At 47.4% G+C, this 22,201-nt stretch overlaps 1 long non-coding RNA gene across 1 annotated transcript in view; it reads left to right on the top strand.

The window, feature by feature from the left end:
- LOC143815421 (uncharacterized) overlaps positions 1 to 1,453 on the top strand; it is a 65,236-nt gene extending 63,783 nt beyond the window's left edge. The window contains exons 3-4 of the long non-coding RNA XR_013223747.1: positions 406 to 518; positions 834 to 1,453. This is a non-coding gene — a long non-coding RNA (uncharacterized LOC143815421). The remainder of the gene's footprint in view (positions 1 to 405; positions 519 to 833) is intronic.
- The last annotated feature ends 20,748 nt before the right edge of the window (positions 1,454 to 22,201 follow it).

Raw genomic sequence — 22,201 nt, 5'->3', positions numbered from 1 at the left:
ACACAGTTCAGAATTGGACCTGCTCAGATTCTCATGGATCTCACGCTCAGATCTGTGATTTTCACAGATGCGTGTATAGATCTATGAAACTCTAGGGGTCCATGTGCTGTACCACATAAATATATCACATGTATGAATAAGTGTAGACTAAGACTTGTCTCTGAAAAGTCATCCATATTGCATTTGTTTTTATACATCAAGTTCAAAATGTATATGATCAAATAAAGGGTCCTATGTTCATAACTGCAATGTAGCCGTGCTTGGATAAAATATGGTTGTTCCGTATGTGATCCACATGATTTTTTGTGCACCCATAAACTTGAATAAATGAGTCTTATGCACAATACGGAAGAGACTATTCACATGCTATACTATATGTTTAATCTTACATCTTCTTTCCAAAAGCAGCTAAATTTTTTGTGGATGAAGCTGTCCAGACAGACGTAATCATTAAAGACATCAAAGAAGGCCTGGTTCCAGAGTTCCCATGTGCTGCATGCTTTTACCTCTTACCTAAGGTACACGAGAAATTGTTGAATCCCCCAGGTCGTCCCATTGTGTCAGGAAATGGCAGTTTATGTAAATGTGTAGGAAAATTCTTGGACCATTATTTAAGACCTATGGTGGAAACATTACCATCATATTTGAAAGACACAAATGTATTTCTTAACAAACTGGAAAATATATATATGGAAGAAGGTATTTGGCTTGTCACCCTTGATGTCGAATAACTAACTACATCTATTCGTCATTGGCATCTAAGTTCTCAAAACATGTTTTGCAATGACCAATGTAGATTCTAATTTGATCTCTTTTTATCTCAACCCTTCTAGAATTCTCTTTGACTCACAATTTATTTTTTTCAAAGAAGCGTGCTCGCTACAATTACAAGGTACCGTATTGGGGGCGGCCTTTGTGCCATCCTACGAAGACCTATTTTATGTCTATGACAGAGAGAAAACTTCATTTCAAACCACCTTCCTCTAATTGATAAAGTACTATTGTGGACTTGATTCACACATGATTTTTTCATCATCTGGCAGGGGTCTGAAAGTGAGCTGAACACCTTTATTTAAAGTCTTTCCAAGAACCATTTGAACATCAAGTTAACCAGCTCCTACAACCAAACCACAATAGACTTTTTAGACATCAGGATTTCGAAATGCACTGAAGTATTTAGAAAAGACACTGCAGTAAACTCACTTCTACATTCATCCTCCTCGCATCAATCACACTTGATTAGGGCAATACCAACTGGACAATTCATACACACATGCAAAGTATGTTCATCTGATCACTCTTTCTTCAAACAGACAGGATATCTATCAAAGAGATTTGAAAAGAATCTGTATTTAAGAAGAAACATCAAGGAAGGCTTCTGAGAGAAGAGACCTCCTATGTCCAAAAGATACAAATCTACTTCCTCCTAACAGAGACAAAAAAAAAACCTCAAGGCAAGGTATACATATAAATCAAGAAAAATGGGGGGTATTTTTACCATCACCACTATATGTACACCAAATGGACAATGCGACGGACAACTCGGAAATTGAAATAGTAAACAAAGAAAAAAACGAAAGTGTCCAATAATTTACTATTGATTATTTTGGCTATATTAACTTTGCCATTTATCTATTGTGATATATTTCTCGCATGCTGCCATATTCTGCAATTTATGTCGTCCCCTGGTTCAGTGCCCTTCTTGGTATTTTGGTTCTCACTCTACCCCACGTTGTTGCACATCCTTTAATAAAACATTATTATTATATAGTAAATTATTAGACACTGCTTCATATCCACGTACAACAATAAATGGTATGATATGAGACAAGCCCTTCAGAAGTTCTGGCCCATTCTAAGGACAGACCAGCTACTCTCTAACTATACGAGCGAGTATCCCTATATCACATACAAAGGAACGAAGAATTTGAAATATATGCTAGTACATAGCTACTATGAAGGACAAAAAGTGGAAAGGGCCTTTGGATCAAGAGGACTGCATAGCATTCCCAAATATGATGCAAACTTCTGCTTTTAAGTCTAGTGATGGAAGAAAGGAATTTAGAATCACAAGACACATCACTTGCGCAATGGCCGGCGACCCTGCATGGTGTCCCCTTCTACCTCCATGCAGAGATGCCGGCTTACTCACCACCCCAGCCCTGCTTTATGCTGTGGGAGCTCTTAAAGGGGCGCTCATATTGCTAAATGCCCTCTCCCTGTTGCTGTGTGGCATTTAGCATAATGTGTACACCTCCTGGATGGCTCTCAGCCAATTGCTTGCTGGGAATCATCCTGTATAAAAGACTCCCTCTCTCATAGGGAGTCACTAATTAACGAGTTTAGTCATTAGGTAGTGTGGTGTTCTATCAGATCAGTTGTGAGGTTTCCTGGTCCTGGTACTGCCAGTTTCCTGAACCCGAATCCCTGGTCCTGGTGTGGCCAATGCCTGAATGTTGTGCCCTTCCAAATTAAGTCCTATGCAAAAATTTCTACATTTGTTTTTTTTTCAGTCAAGATGGGGTGCAGAGTGTACATTAATGTGAAAAAATATGAACTTTTTTGAATTTACCAAATGGCTGCAATGAAACGAAGAGTGAAAAATTTAAAGGGGTCTGAATACTTTTCATACCCACTGTATATATGATTTCTTCTGATATAATCTGAGAGTTTCTTTTTGCACATATTCTGAACATATTGACTTACACTTTATGTAATGCACTTTAGTTCACACCATTTAGCACACCTTTAATATGGCTATGGGTTTTACCTTGTTGCTTCACCTATATGTATGCAGTGTCACTTTATATAATGTGTTTACACCCCTTTTTCCTTTTTTCCACTACAGGTGATCTTTTAGCCCTTTAGAAGTCTCCCTATGTCTGCATCAACCATATTGAATTCCACTGATCACTACAATTGCGAGTGGTCTTTCAGTCCTTTAGAAGTCTCACTATGTCTAATAAATCACATTTAATTTCTCCGATTACTATATATGCACATGGGTATTTGTGAATTGTTTAGGAATGAACCAGACAGGATTCTTTTGATCGTCATCTGTGGTACACAAGGAGGTATGTGGAGGCACACAGTGTGTCAGCAATTCCACTTAGGCCGGAGTCACACTACCGTATAACACGGCCTTGTGCTATGCAATAAAACATCACATAGCACTCGGTCCAGTGTTATTCTATGGGGCAGCTCAGATCTGCAATTATTTTCTCATGCTGATTCGACATGAGAGAACAATCACAGCATCCTGCAATTGGCAGCGAGACTTGGCTCACTCTCAGCCATACAAGTCTATGCGTGAGAGAAACATCGAACTGCACTTGGATATCACCCGAGTGCAGTGCGAATCACGCCGATAGCAGAGGAGATGGAGAAATTACTTTCTCCGTCTCCTCCGCAGCTGTGCTGCGATCCTATGATGTGAGAGCATCGGAGCACTGACACTCGGCTCCCGCTCGCAACAGAGCAGGAGTCGAGGGTCCTTAGCATATCGCATCTGATGCTCTCATATTGGGTACTATAGTGTGACTCCGGCCTTATACTCACCCTTACGTTGTCTCTCCAGTGGTGTGCGCTCAGCTGGTCGTCACTGCGCCTGTTTTCCTTGATGACACATCCCTTGGCCTTTCCTCTCCCCGCCCTCACATTGACCTGTTTGGTGTGGGGAGATGACGTCTGGTGCTGGTGCAGCACCCCAGAGTCCTGGTTGTTGCAGTGCTGTGGCTCCGCCACTACGGGGAGCTATGGTGCGTCTGATTGCACTAGGGAGTTTCTCTGATCAGGTACACTCACACCACACTTCACACTCCGGCCACCAGGGGGGGTGGTCCTATCTAGTAGGCCACTCCTCACAACTCTGGTAAAACTGGGGGTTGGACAGGAAGACAGGGAGAAGTAGCTGGGAAGAGCTAGTGAGAGGACCTGTCAGGGATGGGATCCTGGCAGACTCCTCAGAGCAGAACTAACCAGTAAACAACGGGAATACAGAAAAGGAGAAATACCAGAAGGGGTCTTGCTGTTAGACCGAGGCAACATCCTTCTGAGGCGCAAACAGTCGGTGGCCGGAACGCCGAGCAAGTAAGAGACTTTAAGTACATTGCAAACCACGGCAGGGCAGCTAACTACAGCTTGGCTGTCTCACTTAACACCTAAGCAGACAACGGAGGCAGCTGTGGGAGAGGGGCGACTCTAGGGTCCCGGAAGAACTCCAGGCCTACCCCGTCATACGGGTGCGTCCTACCATATCAACTGGAGGACGGAGAAGGAACAGTAGAGACAGAAAGAAACAGTTGTGAGGACTATCCCGGGAGCTCAGCAGGGAAGAACTACAACACACAGCGCTAGAAGGTAGATACTGATTCCCACCTGTAAAGAGAGCTCCTGATGTGTCGTTGGACCGGCCGGTCTCTGAAAACCCAGTTAACAGCGCTCTGGACTGAGGTCTCCCACATCTTCAGTAAAGAGGTAAAGAGACTGCAACCTGGTGTCCTCGTTATTTACCGTGACCTGCACCCCACAACTGCACCGCTATACCACCGTTAACAGCACCTATTTGCAACGGACGTCCCCCACTGACAGACAGGGCCACGGACCGGGTCTAGCCACCGTGACAACCCCAGGACTGAGGCCCGGCTCCGGGTACCCCTCGGCCCTGCGGCGGTGTGGGGGCGCTCCAAATCTTGGCGTCACGAACAGGATCTACTTAAGCCTGAAGAATCAGGTCATGTGTGCCTAGAGACTGTGATTTGTCGTGCTTGAACTGTACTTTATTGAGAGAACTGTGTGCTACTGCTTGCCGCGGAAAGTTACCGCCAAAATTCGCCATTGCCGCGCGCGGAGGGAGGAGCCTTAGCTACGTGGGCGGGATCGGCCAAAAGAAGCGCGGAACGGAAAGCGTGGTGAGACGCCAATCCCGGAAGAGGAACTCCGACCTCCAGCAGGTTAGTGGGAGGAAGGGACGGCCATGTCCGAGTCGGGAGGAGAGGAGGTGGCGGTCGCAGCCGCGGACGCAGGGGCAGCTCCGGTCCCCGCAGCGGGCGAAGCCGCGGCCCTAATACCGCCACTGGCTGCCGCAGAGCCCGCTGCCCCCATCAGCCAGTCGGACACCGCCGCTAACGCAAAAGCCATAATGCCCTTCTCCATGCCCTACCTGCCCGGAGCGACCTGGCTCCCACGATACTCTGGGGAGGCGCATACATTCACTGACTTTAAAGAAGGGCTCTGCAGCCTACTCGAGTTCTATCCCCTAACCGAGCCTCAGAAGGTCCATATGATAACCGGTCAACTCTTTGGGGTGGCTCTGAGAGAAGTGAAATCCTGGCCCGCTGAGGATAAAGGAACTGCACAACAGATTTTTGCCAAGCTTAAAGCCACCTTTGATACTCGCACTGCCACAGAGATTAAACTGACTTTCTATGGATGCAAACAGAGGTCGCAGGATAGCTTACGGGACTATGCCCTTAATCTCCAGGAAGCGATGCGGGCCATTAAGCAGAGTGACCCCGGCAGCATGCAGGATGAGGATAAAATCCTGAAGGAGCGGTTCATCGAGGGGCTCCTGTGCAGTCACCAGCGGGGCCAATTGCACTTCCTGGCCATGCAAAATCCAGACTTGACTTTTGCGCAGTTTAAAGATAAAGCTATCCAGGCATTGCAGGAGCGGCAGCCCAGCCGCGCAGTGCCACCCAGGCGCCCCGCTCTCACCTACCACCAGGAGGTGGCATCGGATACCCCAGTTGCCGCGGAGGCCGACGCCCAGAGCTTCGAGGACGACTCCCCTGCAGGACTCCGTCTCCAGATGCAAGAGCTAACCAAGAGCGTTGCTGCCCTGGCCCGGACGGTGCAGTCCCTACAGGAGGCCCCCAAAGAGAAGATCCAGTTGGCTTCCAGCCCGGAGGATGTCCCTTGGATGCGACGGAGGAGGACTCCGCCGACCAGGAGCCGGCCCGACGATCGCTTCCACCAGGATGGACGACCCATCTGCCGCCGCTGTCATCAGGTGGGCCATCTTGCAAGGTACTGTCCTTTAAACGAGCAACCCCTGGGGCAAAGGGCCAACCCCCAGGAGTAGGACGGTCAGGCCCGCAGCATTGGAGAACCAAGTATATTGGAGGACGACCAGTTCTCCCTGTAGTGATTGATGGAATCCCCTTGAATGCTTTGCTGGACACCGGTTCTCAGGTGACGACTATACCTTACGTGCTCTACAAACGGTATTGGGAGGACGCTGATATTACTCGTGGCCCTGACGATGATTTCACCATAATCGCCAGTAATGGTCAGCCGTTGCCACAAGTGGGGTATAAGGAGGTCACCATCAAAGTGGGGCGGGTGGAATTGAAAGCCCAAGGGATTGTGATTGTAGATATTGATCGTCGAGAATGTAATCCCATGATGACTCTTGGTACTAATGTTATAGAAAATTGTCTTGCAGAAGTGATTGTTTTGTTGCAACAGGTGGCAGAAAACGCTGGCCACAGTGAGCAACGTGCCCTGCAGAAGGAAATCAGAGCTCTGATGCAGAGACAGCAGGTAGAGCTGACTGGTGGTGAGATTGGTCGTGTCACTGTAAGTGATTCAAACCCCATCGCAATACCTCCCAAGAGTGAAATGTTAATATGGTGTCGAGCAGCCATAGGCCTCAGGGGTAAGGACTACCAGGCCTTGGTGGAACCTGTATATTCAGACAATAGGCCTACTGTTCTGACAGCCCGGGGGGTGGTTGACGTCCGACAGGGGAGAGTGCCCGTACGTGTCCTCAATTGTGGGGAGGAAGAGGTCCACCTAACCAAGTATACCACGCTCGCCAAATTGTTCACTGTCAATAATAGTGTAATACAGACACCTGAACCCTTGGTCCCGTCAAACGTGGCGGAGAACAAAGGTTCTGCAGAGCACTCGAAAGACTGGTGTCGGGAACTGCATGTGGGCACTGACTCCACCCCGTCTCATCAAATACAGGGGGCTTACAGGGTGGTACACGAGTACGAGCAGGTATTCAGCAAACACCCCTCAGATTTTGGGCAGGTGAAAGGGATCCAACATCACATCCCCACGGGAGATCATCGACCCATAAAAGAGAGATATCGCCCTGTACCCCCAGCTCATTACCAGTGTGCCAAGGACATGTTGCGGGAAATGAAGGAGGCTGGGGTGGTGAGAGACAGCTGTAGCCCCTGGGCAGCTCCGTTAGTCCTCGTTAAAAAGAAAGATGGTACAATGAGGATGTGTGTTGATTACAGGCAGTTGAATCGCATTACACATAAGGACGCATACCCACTGCCCAGGATAGAGGAATCTCTGGCTGCTTTAAAATCTGCTAACTACTTCTCTACCTTAGATCTCACCAGTGGGTACTGGCAGGTTCCTGTAGCGGAGGCGGACAAGGAGAAGACGGCCTTCACGACACCAATGGGTCTCTGCGAGTTCAACTACATGCCCTTCGGACTGTGCAATGCTCCAGGAACGTTCCAGAGGATGATGGAGTGCTGCCTAGGACACATGAACTTTGAAACTGTGCTGCTGTATTTGGATGATGTCATTGTCTTCTCTAAGACCTACGAAGACCATCTGAAGCACCTGGCCGAGGTGTTCGAAGCCCTGTCCAAATTCGGCTTAAAGGTGAAACCGTCCAAGTGTCATCTGCTCAAACCTAAAGTGCAGTACCTGGGCCATGTGGTGAGCGCTGAAGGAGTGGCCCCAGACCCCGACAAGGTCACAGTGATCAAGGACTGGCCAAAGCCTAGTGACCTCCACGAAGTCCGGCAGTTCCTCGGGTTGGTAGGTTACTATCGGAGATTCATTAAGGATTTCACCAAGAAGGCCGCACCCTTGCAAAATCTGCTGGTGGGCCAACCAAAGAAGACCAAGGGGAGGAAAACCCCCTTTGATTGGAACGAAGAGCTGGAGGAATCCTTCACCTGTTTGAAGTCGGCACTGACGGGAGAAGAGATACTGGCTTACCCCGAATACGATCAACCGTTTGTGCTGTACACAGATGCCAGTAATGTGGGATTAGGAGCCGTGCTGTCCCAGGTTCAGAACGGCAAAGAAAGGGTGATCGCTTACGCCAGCAGGAAACTCCGTCCCACGGAAAGGAACCCTGACAACTATAGTTCCTTTAAGCTGGAATTCCTGGCCCTCGTCTGGGCAGTGACAGAGAGGTTTAAGCACTACCTGGCCTCCGCGAAATTCACTGTCTTCACGGACAACAATCCGCTAACGCATCTGGGTACTGCCAAACTCGGGGCTTTGGAACAGCGGTGGATGGCCCGGCTGTCCAACTATGATTTCACCATCAAATATCGGGCAGGACACCAGAATGCCAATGCCGATGCTCTGTCCCGAATGCCCAATCTACCAGAAGTGGGAGAAGACCCGGAGGCACTTGAAGAGGTGGAGCTGCCTGCCTTCCATCGCCCCAAAGCCACTCAGAACTCTCACCATGTGAAGAACAGGCACAAGAACCAACCGGATGCCACGCTGAATCCCCTGCCCCACCACGGATGGGCAGAAACCCAGGATAGTGACCCCGCGGTCCGTCAGGTGAAGGAACTCTTGACGCAGGCTGGGTTGCACCCTGGCCCAGATGATCCACAAGAAACTCAACAGCTGTGGAAGGGGAGAAGCAAACTGTTTATCCATGATGGCAAGTTGTGCAGGAGGAGCATCGACCCACGTACTCATGAATTGGTGTGGCAGATAGTGGTGCCAAGGCGAGATGCGCCCATGGTTCTGGGAGCCTACCATGATGGAGCCGGACACTTCGGATGGAGGAAGCTGGAGAAGCTGCTCCGAGGGAGGTTCTATTGGATTGGCATGAAGAGAACCATTGAGAAGTGGTGTCGAGAGTGTGGTCCGTGTAGTCTGCGAAGGAAGGACCGTGACAGTCAACGGGCTCCCCTGCGGCCTATCATCACCAAACGGCCGCTCGAACTGGTCGCGCTGGATCATGTGAAGCTGACGCCTAGCCGGTCGGGCTATATCTACGCCCTTACCATCGTGGACCACTACTCCAGGTTTTTGGTGGTTGTGCCTGTCAAGGATCTAACAGCTAGGACTGCCGCCAGGGCCTTCCAGCAGCACTTTTGTAGACCCCATGGCTACCCAGAGAAAGTACTGACCGATCAGGGGCCTGCATTCGAAGCGGAAGTGTTCCAAGAATTCTGCCAGTTGTACGGGTGTAAGAAGATCAGAACTACACCGTACCACCCCCAAACCAACGGGATGTGCGAGAAGATGAACCAGGTAGTAATCGATTTATTGAAGACCTTGCCTGTGGAGGAACGGAACCTGTGGCCGACAAAGTTGCCTGACTTGGTGGATATGTACAACCACATCCCAGTAAGTTCCACCAACTGTACTCCAGCATACCTGATGCGAGGAAGGTCTAGTCGGTTACCCGTTGATCTGGACATGGGGGTCCTAGTACCCGAAGATACCTCGCCGGAGGCAGATTGGGATACAGAAAGGCAGCGAAGATACCGCGAAGTACAGGAGTGTGTGGAGAGAAGTCTCGCCCAGGCTAGGCAGAAACAAGAAAGGGACTACAATCAACACGCTCCTGCGATTCCCCTGTCACCTGGTGAGCAAGTGCTTAAACGAAAGAGGAGGTTACACAAGCTTGATGACCAATGGGAAGCGGAACCGTATACCATCTTGCCATCCGACTTCGACAACACTAAGGTCTGTCTCATCAGCAAGGACAGAAGGGAGACCTCGACAGCGGTATCCAGGGATCACCTTAAGGTCTGCCCCGATAAGTTGAAAGAGAGGGGCACGGCCCCAGAAATCTCCCCGCCGGTGGAAAAGGAGAAGATGTTCCATACTGTCCTTGGTGACTTTCCCCAGTCCTGGACTCAGATAAATCAGGCCATCGCGGTACCTGTTCTAACGTTTCCACAGCCGGACCCACCAGAAACAATGGTGGTACCAGATCATCCGGTCCCGCAACCTCAACAAGCCTTGCCTGAAGAAGCCATGCCAACCGTTGAACCGGCAAATCCTCCCTCTGCTATCAGTGAGCCTGCCGTACCCACTGTTGATAGCAGCAGCTCTGAGAGCCCCAACCTGCCAGTGCTACCCAGACTCACTAGAAGTGTAGTTAGAAAACAGCGCACTACACCAGCGGTAGCAAGCATAGCGGGCCCTGTTAGACCAATAGCAACCCCTGCGCTGCGAAGGTCCACACGCAGCACTCAAAATCAAACTCCCCTCCGCTACAAAACTTGGAGGTATTGATAGGGCTGCTATGTAATTGAAAATGTTTGTATGCATATCCTTTTGTTACAGGTTTTTAAATGGACACTAGAGTAATGGACGGTGAATTGCTCAAAAACTTCCACAAGGGGGGCCCCTTTGTTTACCCGGGGTCCCCGCTGTTTCAACCACTGAACTGAGAGTCATAAACTGTGCATGACCAAACTTTCGCAACGTTCAAGAATCCTCACCTCCCGTAAAGGGAAGCTCTGTTATGTTCAATTGTTATGCTATTTCAAAAATTTGTGTGTTTTCTGTTAACATGTATTATTGTTCTTGTTTTCCCAGTCCCGGAGTACTGGATTTAACCGGGGGGGAGTGCAGCACCCCAGAGTCCTGGTTGTTGCAGTGCTGTGGCTCCGCCACTACGGGGAGCTATGGTGCGTCTGATTGCACTAGGGAGTTTCTCTGATCAGGTACACTCACACCACACTTCACACTCCGGCCACCAGGGGGGGTGGTCCTATCTAGTAGGCCACTCCTCACAACTCTGGTAAAACTGGGGGTTAGACAGGGAGAAGTAGCTGGGAAGAGCTAGTGAGAGGACCTGTCAGGGATGGGATCCTGGCAGACTCCTCAGAGCAGAACTAACCAGTAAACAACGGGAATACAGAAAAGGAGAAATACCAGAAGGGGTCTTGCTGTTAGACCGAGGCAACATCCTTCTGAGGCGCAAACAGTCGGTGGCCGGAACGCCGAGCAAGTAAGAGACTTTAAGTACATTGCAAACCACGGCAGGGCAGCTAACTACAGGTTGGCTGTCTCACTTAACACCTAAGCAGACAACGGAGGCAGCTGTGGGAGAGGGGCGACTCTAGGGTCCCGGAAGAACTCCAGGCCTACCCCGTCATACGGGTGCGTCCTACCATATCAACTGGAGGACGGAGAAGGAACAGTAGAGACAGAAAGAAACAGTTGTGAGGACTATCCCGGGAGCTCAGCAGGGAAGAACTACAACACACAGCGCTAGAAGGTAGATACTGATTCCCACCTGTAAAGAGAGCTCCTGATGTGTCGTTGGACCGGCCGGTCTCTGAAAACCCAGTTAACAGCGCTCTGGACTGAGGTCTCCCACATCTTCAGTAAAGAGGTAAAGAGACTGCAACCTGGTGTCCTCGTTATTTACCGCGACCTGCACCCCACAACTGCACCGCTATACCACCGTTAACAGCACCTATTTGCAACGGACGTCCCCCACTGACAGACAGGGCCACGGACCGGGTCTAGCCACCGTGACAACCCCAGGACTGAGACCCCAGAGGCCCGGCTCCGGGTACCCCTCGGCCCTGCGGCGGTGTGGGGGCGCTCCACTGGCAGCATGAGCGCCCAATTCTAGCCACTGTTTCATTGGTTAGGACCAACATAAATAGGAGGTACTGTAACCCCTACTTCACCCCTCGGAAGTAGTCATACGCGAAACGCGCCTCAGGGGTGTTCTTCTGGCCCACACAGGTTGCATATATCTGCATGCCCATGCTTTATTGCTTCATTATCTCTAATTCCTTTGGGCATTGATCTATTTATTATTCATTGTGTTTGCTCTGCTGTGGAACTATTTATATCAATTAGGATATATATATTTTTTAAGTTTTTTGCATGCATTAATGTACCTGTTTTGGTAACCACCTAGGATTTTTAATGATATTTTTGCACTGTGTATTGAGCACATACGTACATGCCCCTCTTAAGAATCCCACATACATTTTAACACAGACAGCACATGTATGTATAATACTGATTCAGCCTTTTGGCACAGTTCCCACAAGGCAAAAATATTTTCTGCTGCTTACTTGCTTAGGGAAAATCGTGTTTTTTCTTTTTTTACAGTGCCAGCATAATATGACATAATATGACGTTTTAAGGTTCACAGCAAGTAAATTTATGCTACAGATGTACATGCAAGTATCACACGTCGCAATGTAAAGAATGACATGTGCAGATTCCCTGCACCTTTTTCACAATAGTATCCATAGCGGTAAATACCATTCCTGGAGGTCCACCATAACCTAAGAGAACTATATAGCTGTGTGCATGAGACTTGATGCTGAAATTCACCAGCAAGTTAACAATATTCGTACTAAATAAATTGTGCTGCCATAGCTGGGGATACACTGATGTCTTCATAATTCCTCAGTGAATATTTACACCATAAAAATATGGCTATACTCTCAAGGACAGTACAAATGCACCTGTGAAGGATAAATTAAAGGAAGCAGGTATAGTTTTCTTGGGACCCCATAATCACAGCAGTGAGCCCATCAATAGTAAAGCCAGGATTAAATTTAACGCTGAGTGGTTATCACTGGGTCTTTTGTATTTGTACTTTTCTTCCATAAGCTCTCTAAACATATTTTCCCATGTGCTTTAGGCTTCTTCCCTTCGGCCGGTGTCACACTAGAGAGAAATACGGACGAGGGAGAGGCGCAAAAACAACGCATTGCACACAAACCAATGATTCTCTATGGGGCAGCTTCCATCAGCCGTATATTTCTCTGCCGTATTTTACGGGCTGAGAAAATCGCAGCATGCTGCGATTGTCAGCGTATTCCTACAAAAATACGCAATGAAAGTCTATGGGGGCGAGAAAAATACGGATTACACACGGACCATGCATGTGACTTGCGAGAAATACGCAAGACTTTTCCAGGTGACAGGAAATGGGCCAAGCCATTATCAGGAAGCTTAGACATGCTAATTAGCTCAAAAACCGCTCCAGACATCCCAGAAGAACGCCTCCACGGAGTCCTGCAGCATGTCTTCATTAATTAATGTGGAGATGCTTCTTGTTCTGGTCCAAGAAAGGCCAGAGCTATGGGACCAGAGAGATGCACACTACTCCGACCGGTCCAGAAAAGAGGCGGCATGGAGGAGTATATGTGGGCTTCTATTTTCGGATTTTACAGACCGTCCACGTGAGGGACAGCAACAAATAAGTAAGTTCACTCATGTTTTTAAAATAATATTTGGAACTGCACTGAATAACAGGTTTTCACACTATCTCCTTAAATCATAGTATGATGTATTTTATCCTACTATTATTATTAACTAGATGGTGGCCCGATTCTAAAGCATCGGGTATTCTAGAATATGTATGTACGTCGCGCTGTGAGTGGGGGTTAAATTCCGCGCCAATATCGCTGATTGGTCGCGGACAGCCGGGAGCGACCAGTCAGCGAAGCGTGGTTGAAATCCCGCACCAATTCGCGTCCGGACTGCGTTTCGCTGATTGGTCGCGGTTGGCCGGGCACGACTAATCACCGAAATGGTGTTTAAATCCAGCGGCAATATCGCTGATTGGTTGCGGCAGGCCGCGTAGTATATAGCACAGCCACGTAGTATATAGCAGCCATTTAGTATATAGCACAGCCTCGTAGTATATAGCACAGCCCATGCAGTAGATAGCACAGCCACGTAGTATATAGCACAGCCACGTAGTAGAGTATATAACACCGCGATGTAGAATATAGCAGCCACGTAGTATATAACACAGCCCACGTAGTATATAGCACAGTGATGTAATATATAGCAGCCACGTAGTATACAACACAGACCGCCACGTAGTATATAGCAGTCACTTAGTATATAGCAGCCACGTAATATACAGCAGCCACATAGTATATAGCACAGCCACATAGTATATAGCACAGCCCAAGTAGTATATAGCACAGCAACGTAATATACAGCAGCCACATAGTATATAACACAGACAGCCATGTAGTATATAGCAGTCACGTAGTATATAGCAGCCACATAATATATAGCAGCCACGTAGTATATAGCACAGCCACGTAGTATATAGCACAGCCAACGTAGTATATAGCAGCCACGTAGTATATAACACAGACAGCCATGTGGTATATAGCAGTCACATAGTATATAGCAGCCACGTAATATATAGCAGCCACGTAGTATATAGCACAGCGATGTAGTATATAGCAGCCACGTAGTATATAAAACAACCCACGTAGTATATAGCACAGCCACGTAGTATATAGCAACCATGTAGTATATAACACAGACAGCCACGTAGTATATAGCAGTCACGTAGTATATAGCAGCCACGTAATATATATAGCAGCCACGTAATATATAGCAGCCACGTAGTGTATAACACAGCCCACATAGTATATAACACAGCCCACGTAGTATAACAGAGCCCACGTAGTATATAACAGGCCACGTAGTATATAACACAGCCCACGTAGTATATAACAGGCCACGTAGTATATAGCACAGCCCACGTAGTATATAGCACAGCAACGTAATATACAGCAGCCACATAGTATATAACACAGACAGCCACGTAGTATATAGCAGTCACGTAGTATATAGCAGTCACATAGTATATAGCAGCCACATAATATATAGCAGCCACGTAGTATATAGCACAGCCAACGTAGTATATAGCAGCCACGTAGTATATAACACAGACAGCCATGTGGTATATAGCAGTCACATAGTATATAGCAGCCACGTAATATATAGCAGCCACGTAGTATATAGCACAGCGATGTAGTATATAGCAGCCACGTAGTATATAAAACAACCCACGTAGTATATAGCACAGCCACGTAGTATATAGCAACCATGTAGCATATAACACAGACAGCCACGTAGTATATAGTAGCCACGTAATATATATAGCAGCCACGTAATATATAGCAGCCACGTAGTGTATAACACAGCCCACATAGTATATAACACAGCCCACGTAGTATAACACAGCCCACGTAGTATATAACAGGCCACGTAGAATATAACACAGCCCACGTAGTATACAGCAGTGTAGGCACCATATCTCTGTGAAAAAAAGAATTAAAATAAAAATAGTTATATACTTGCAGCGCCCCAGAGTCCTGATCGTTGCAGTACTGTGGCTCCGCCGCTAAGGGGGGCTATGGTACGTCTGATGGCACTGAAGGAGTTCATCTGACCAGGTATCACAGACACCAATACATTTCACAGTCGGGCCTCCAGGGGGAGCTAAGGGTACTATTCATTAGGCCACTCCTCACATACTGGTAAAACTGGGGGTCAGGCAGGAAGTTAGAGAGAAAGCTGACTGGGTTGGAACCAGGCAACACCTTGTGGCAGAGGGTGTTGTGGGGGAAGATTCGGTAGGGTCCCTGTCAGGTTTGGGACCCTGACAGAGGCCTGGCAACGAGAGAGAACGTCACGGGACCGTGCCTGCTCAGCATAGCGGCGGTGCCCTAAGAAAGGATCAGAAGCGAGATATATTGTGCTGAGTGAGAAACGAGATCAAAGCAAGAAGGAGAATACCAGTAGGAGTCGTGCTGTAAGACCGAGGCAACATCCTACTGAGGCGCACAACCGGCGGCCGGAACGCCGAGGAAGTATTTCTACATATAGCTTCAGGCAATACTTCAAACCAACGGCAGGACAGTCAGTCACAGGGGGGCTGTCTCACCTAAATCACCTAAGAAGACATAGGGGGCAACCTGTGGAGAGGGGCGACTCTAGGGTCCCGGAAGAGCTCCGAGCCTACCCGTCATACGGGTGCATCCCAACCATAACACCGGGAGGGACGGATTAGCAGAACATCATCTAATCGAGTCGTGAGGGAACACAAGAAACAGACACAACAGTTGTGGGGACTTTCCGTAAGCACAGCAGGGGAGGACCACAACACATAGCGCTAGCAGGAAGGCACAGATTTCCACCTGCAAAGGAGAACTCTGGAGGTGCCATCGGACCGGCCGGACTTGCGCAGCCTGGTGAACCGCATTCCGGACTGAGGACCCAGAGACCTTCAGTAAAGAGGTAAAGAGACTGCAACCTGGTGTCCTCGTTATTTACTGCACCGCACCACCACCACTATCCACATCTATTACTGTACGCCCCTCAGCAGGGTCTCGGACCGGGTCTAGCCACCGTGACAACCCCAGAGCAGAGACTCAGAGGCCCGGTACCGGGTACCCCTCGGCCCTGCGGCAGTGGGGGCGCTGCATACTCACCCTCCGGCATCCAGCGAAGCTGTCCCGATGCGCGTGATGCTGCCGCCAGCTTCCGTTCCCAGTGATGCATGGCAAAATTACCCAGATGACGTAGCGGTCTCGTGAGACTGCTAATTCATCTGGGTAATTTCGCAATGCATCTCTGGGAACGGAAGCTGCCGGCCGCATCGCGAGGAGCGGGAAAGCTGCGGAGGCGATGAAGGTGAGAATAGCATTATTTTTTATTATTTTTAACATTATATCTTTTTACTATTGATGCTGCATAGCCAGCATCAATAGTAAAAAGTTGGTCCGGGATGGGCGACACACTGGCGCTGACTGGAGGGGAGTAGGGAGGGGGCACTGACTGGAGGAGAGTAGGGAGGGGCCAATTCGCAGCCGGGCTAAGCCTGCCGGCGCGACCAATCAGCGACGCGGGATTTCCGTTACAGACAGACAAACAGATGGAAGTACCCCTTAAACGATTATATAGATAGATGAAGATTATGTTTTAAAAATACAGCTTACTAGGCCACATGACTGTGTCAAATCTCACTAAACTTGTTGATCCACTGTGCGAAATGTCCTTATACATTATTTTATTGTCTGTCATTGCAGTGGAAGATGTTATGAGATGCTGGCGCAGCATCCGCGACCAGTATAGGCGGGAACGTCAGCAGCGGACCAGGAGTGGTGCTTCCGCACCAATAAAGCGGAAGTACATTTATTACGATCACCTTGCTTTTCTGGATTCCAGTATGGATCTCAGACCGTTCATACATCACACCACATTACACATATGTATTTTATGGTCATGTTTTATTTATTTTTTTATTTCAAACTTTCATAACAGAACTCAGTCCAACCTCACTGAGAGGGAGACAGGGTCTGATTCTGAGGCCATTATCGATCCGGTCAGGGAAGGTGAAGAGGTGGCTGGCCCATCTTCTCAGCCTTCCAGCTGCATCCCTGAATGTCCTCCTGCACCAGGCCTAGAAACTGCACCAGCACCCACAGCTACACCAGCACCCGTCAGCCTGGAAGATCCAGGAAACAGCAGCAGCCCTACTGTTCCTCTGGAGGCCCCCCCACAGCCTGCTGTGATATCCCGCCATGGCCGACGAAGGAGTGAGAACCCTGCCTCAGATACCAGGAAGCAGGTTGATACAGGGGTTCTCAATTATCTGTCCAGGGCTGCCCAGGATGACAGTGAGGAGGCATACGCAAACAGTGTGGCCCGGTACCTTCGGCCCTTACCCCGCGAGGTGAGGCTACATGTGAGAGTGTGCATTCATATCCTTAATTATGCATGCACACCCCCAATACCCCATATGAGGTCTTTGAATTCTTGGAGGGTTGGCAGCTATCACCCCCTAACCTCATGAGACTTCCAACCAACCCACAAGAGCATGGTCAACAGGGATCGGATGCACCTCCTCCACGTGTGCCTACACCTCAACCCAAACCTCAAACATGATCGCAGCGTTCTGGCGGCATAGGGAAGCATCGCGCAGGGAGGGGGCTCCCTACATGCTTCCCTGAGACCCTCGGAGCAAATCGATGCGATCGCGTTGTTCCGAGCGTCTCCTCCTTGCAGGCAATGAATCCAAAATGGCCGCGGGGCTCCTTCCGGGTCCTGCAGAGAGGTGTCTTGCAAGCGCCTGCTAAGAGCAGGCGCCGGCAACCCTGCAGCACTACCTGTCAGAACGCTGATCTGACACAGTGCTATGCAAAGTGTCAGATCAGTGATCTGACACTATAGCATGATGTCCCACCCTGGGACAAAGTGAAAAAAAAATCCTAAATTGAAAAAAATATATATACTGTTCCAATAAATACATTTGTTTATGCAAAATAAAAAAAACCCAAACAATTAAAGTACACATATTTAGTATCGCCGTGTCCGTAACGACCCGACCTATAAAAGTGTCTCACTAGTTAACCTCTTCAGTGAACACCGTAGAAAAAAAAAACAAAAAAAAACGAGGCATTACACAGGTCTGCAAAAAAATTTTTTTTCAAGAGCTGTTTTGGTTATTCCACGTAATGTTTGTTTTTAAGTGCGCTGAATCCGAAAATGACCTCCGTTTTGTCATAGGACATCACTTTTTCTGACAATTTAAGTAACTATGTTAAATAAGACAATACCTCAAAATAAATGAAAATAGACTCATAAAATTAATTTTTTTTTACAAATGTTTCATGAAAATCATTTTTTAACTGCAATGAGCTCACTAACACACACTAAAATCGATTCTTCTTCCCTGTGAGGCTTCTCTTGGTACATTTACGCTTGTGAGTAGCACCTGGAATGTCTCTCTGAAGCGTCCAACAGTAGTCTGCCATCATTGTAATGCTCCATCTTCCCTGGTATCTTCTTTCCATCTCTTTAATGTCCTGGTGGAATCGTTCACCTTGCTCTTCACTCACAGCTCCCAAATTTTCAGGAAAGTTGTCAAGGTGGAGGAAATGCACTTTCAAACTCATCAGGCAACCTAAAGCTTGAAATGCTTTCAGCATTCGTCCGAAGATTTTTTTGTAGTCAGGGTCTTGTATATCTTCAATGCATTGATGTGAATTAATTAATAGTAATTTTGACTTTCAAAACCCTAAGATAAAAAAATACCAAAAATTGAGAAAAATATACTAAATTTGAAGAGAATTTAGCATTTTGTGGCAAATCCTGACGTCCAGGATTTTTTTCAATATTTTTTTTTCGTTTTCAGCACACCAAAATACATGGAAATTAGATGAAAATAATCAAACAGCTTTTTAGTCGCAGACCTGTGTTATCTAACAAAACCGAACAAAAAGTGGAATAACACGCGATCAAAAAGACGGGTATAAATAAACATGGCACCGCCAAAAATGTCATCTTGTCCAGCAAAAAACGAGCCACCATACAGCGTCATCAGTAAAAAAATAAAAAAGTTATAGCCCTCAAAATAAAGCGATGCAAAAATAATTATTTTTTCTATGAAATAGTTTTTATTGTATAAAAGTGCCAAAACATAAAAAAATGATATAAATGAGGTATCACTGTAATTGTACTGACCCGAAGAATAAAACTGCTTTATCAATTTTACCAAACGCGGAACGGTATAAACGCCCCCCCACCAAAAGAAATTTATGAATTGCTGTTTTTTGTTCATTCTGCCTAACAAAAATCGGAATAAAAACAAAAAAGCGATCAAAAAATGTCACGCGCCCGAAAATGGTACCAATAAAAACGTCAACTCGTCCCGCAAAAAACAAGACCTCACATGACTCTGTGGACCAAAATCTGGAAAAATTATAGCTCTCAGAATGTGGAAACGAAAAAAATATTTTTTGCAATAAAAAGCATCTTTTAGTGTGTGACGGCTGCCAAACATAAAAACCCGCTATAAATAGTAAATCAAACCCCCTTTTATCACCGCCTTAGTTACGGAAAAATGATAAAATTAAAAAAAATTTATTTATTTCCATTTTCCCATTAGGATTTGGGGCTAAAGTTAGGATTAGGGCTAAAGTTAGGGTTGGGGCTAGAGTTGGGGTTAGGGTTTGGATTACGTTTACGGTGGGGTTAGGGTTTGGATTACGTTTACGGTTGGGTTAGGGGTGTGTCAGGGTTAGGGGTATGGTTAGGGTTGGGATTAGGGGTGTGTTGGGGTTAGGGGTGTGGTTAGGGTTGGGATTAGGGTTAGGGGTGTGTTGGGGTTAGGGTTGGAGTTAGAATTGGGAGGTTTCCACCGTTTAGGCACACATGACGCAACATGATGTTCTATCTCAATCCATACAATTCTGCGTTGAAAAAGTAAGGGTATGTGTCCACTTTCAGGAAACACTGCGTGTTTGACGCTGTGCAGAGCCGCAGCGTCAAACACGCAGCGTCCAGATGTTACAGCATAGTGGAGGGGATTTTATGAAATCCCGTCTCCACTATGTGTGGTAACACGCACCCGGCGGCCCTGCGATTCCGGACATGCTGCGCGTCTTTTAAGATCGCAGCATGTCCGTTTACCTTGCGGCGACGCTGCGCCGCCGCAAGGTAAATCACAGGGCCCTATGTGTGGGGTGCGATGATGCCGGATGTGTGCAATGAACACATCCGGCATCATCGCGTCACAGAAGGTTGCGGAGCTTAGGGCGGAGCGGGTTTGCCGCTCCGTCCAAACCACCGGCCATCCTGAAAATGGACACATACCCTTAAACGGTGCTCCTTCCCTTCCGAGCTCTGCCGTGCGCTCAAACAGTGGTTTACCCCCACATATGGGGTATCAGCGTACTCAGGACAAATTAGACAACTTTTGGGGTCCAATTTCTCCTGTTACCCTTGGTAAAATACAAAACTGGGGGCTAAAAAAAATCATTTTTGTGGGAAAAAAAGATTTTTTATTTTCATGGCTCTGCGTTATAAACTTTAGTGAAACACTGGGGGGTTCAAAGTTCTCAAAACACATCTAGATAAGTTCCTCGGGGGGTCTAGTTTCCAATATGGGGTCACTTGTGGGGGGTTTCTACTGTTTAGGTACATCAGGAGCTCTGCAAACGCAACGTGACACCCGCAGACAATTCAATCAAAGTCTGCATTCCAAAGCGCCACTTCTTCCCTTCCGAGCTCTGCCATGCTCCCAAACAGTAGTTTTCTCCCACATATGGGTTATCAGTGTACTCAGGACAAATTGTACAACAAAGTTTGAGGTCCAATTTCTCCTGTTACCCTTGGGAAATTAAAAAATTGGGGGCAAAAATTTTTTGTGAAAAAAAAGATTTTTTATTTTTATGGCTCTACATGATAAACTTCTGTGAAGCACTTGGGGGTTCAAAGTGCTCACCACACATCTAGATAAGATCTACTTTCCAAAATGGTGTCACTTGTGGGGGTTTCCACTGTTTAGGCACATCAGGGGCTCTCCAAACGCGACATGGCGTCCTCTCTGTCATGTCGGACGCTATTCACACTAGGGCGTCCAACAGACAGTGGTAATTCCACATTCGTCCACTATACGCTCAGTGCCGCCGGCTAGACTTTATCCCGGTTGTCCGGGGTTAATCTAGCTGGTAATCAGGTTGGAGGCTGGGTCACACCCGTGGCCTTTAAATAGTCATTCTGGACTCTGGGCGTCGCCGATTAGAGCTTGTGTCTTGTGCCTGGTGATCTTGGTCTGGAGTGGTGGTCTAGGAGAAGAAATATTGTATCTGGTGGTGTATTATCCTTTGTCATATTTCTCCTTCCTATATTTGTATTTGTTTTACCCTGTGCACATTATCGTATTTTCCTGTGTGTCTGCGGCGTGGTGCGTTTTTAGTTTTCCCTATCTGTGCTTTCTGTAGGGGTTGGTGTGTGGTCTAATCACTGGGTGGCAGGTGGAGGTTTCAGCATAGGACTGAAACAGGAGTCAGGGTCAGGCCTGGCGGCCCAGACAAGCACACCATCAGTGTAAATTCTGGGAGAGGTACAGACAGGGTTTTCCATAGTCTGAGGGATATCGCAGGGGCCCGGGTTATCAGCTGTAGTCTACCCAGTACCCGCATGACACTCTCAATTCCAGCCAATTTTGCATTGAAAAGTCAAATGGCGCTCCTTCCCTTCCGAGCTCTGCCATGCGACCAAACACTGGTTCACCCCCACATATGGGGTATCGGCGTACTTAGGACAAATTGTACAACAACTTTTGGGGTCCAATTTCTCCTGTTACCCTTGGTAAAATAAAACAAATTGGATCTGAAGTGAAAAAAAGTTAAATGTTATTTATTTTTTTTTTTAAACATTCCAAAATTTCCTGTGAAACACCTGAAGGGTTAATAAACTTCTTGAATGTGGTTTTGAGCACCTTGAGGGGTGCAGTTTTTAGAATGGTGTCATACTTGGGTATTTTCTATCATATAAACCCCTCAAAGTGACTTCAAATGTGATGTGGTCCCTAAAAAAAAATCGTGTTGTTAAAATGAGAAATTGCTGGTCAACTTTTAACCCTTATAACTCCCTAACGAAA

Source organism: Ranitomeya variabilis, chromosome 3 (assembly GCF_051348905.1).
Source record: "Ranitomeya variabilis isolate aRanVar5 chromosome 3, aRanVar5.hap1, whole genome shotgun sequence".
Classification (NCBI taxonomy): domain Eukaryota; kingdom Metazoa; phylum Chordata; class Amphibia; order Anura; family Dendrobatidae; genus Ranitomeya; species Ranitomeya variabilis.
The sequence above is the reverse complement of the archived record's forward strand: the minus strand, read 5'-3'. Positions and strand labels throughout refer to the sequence as shown.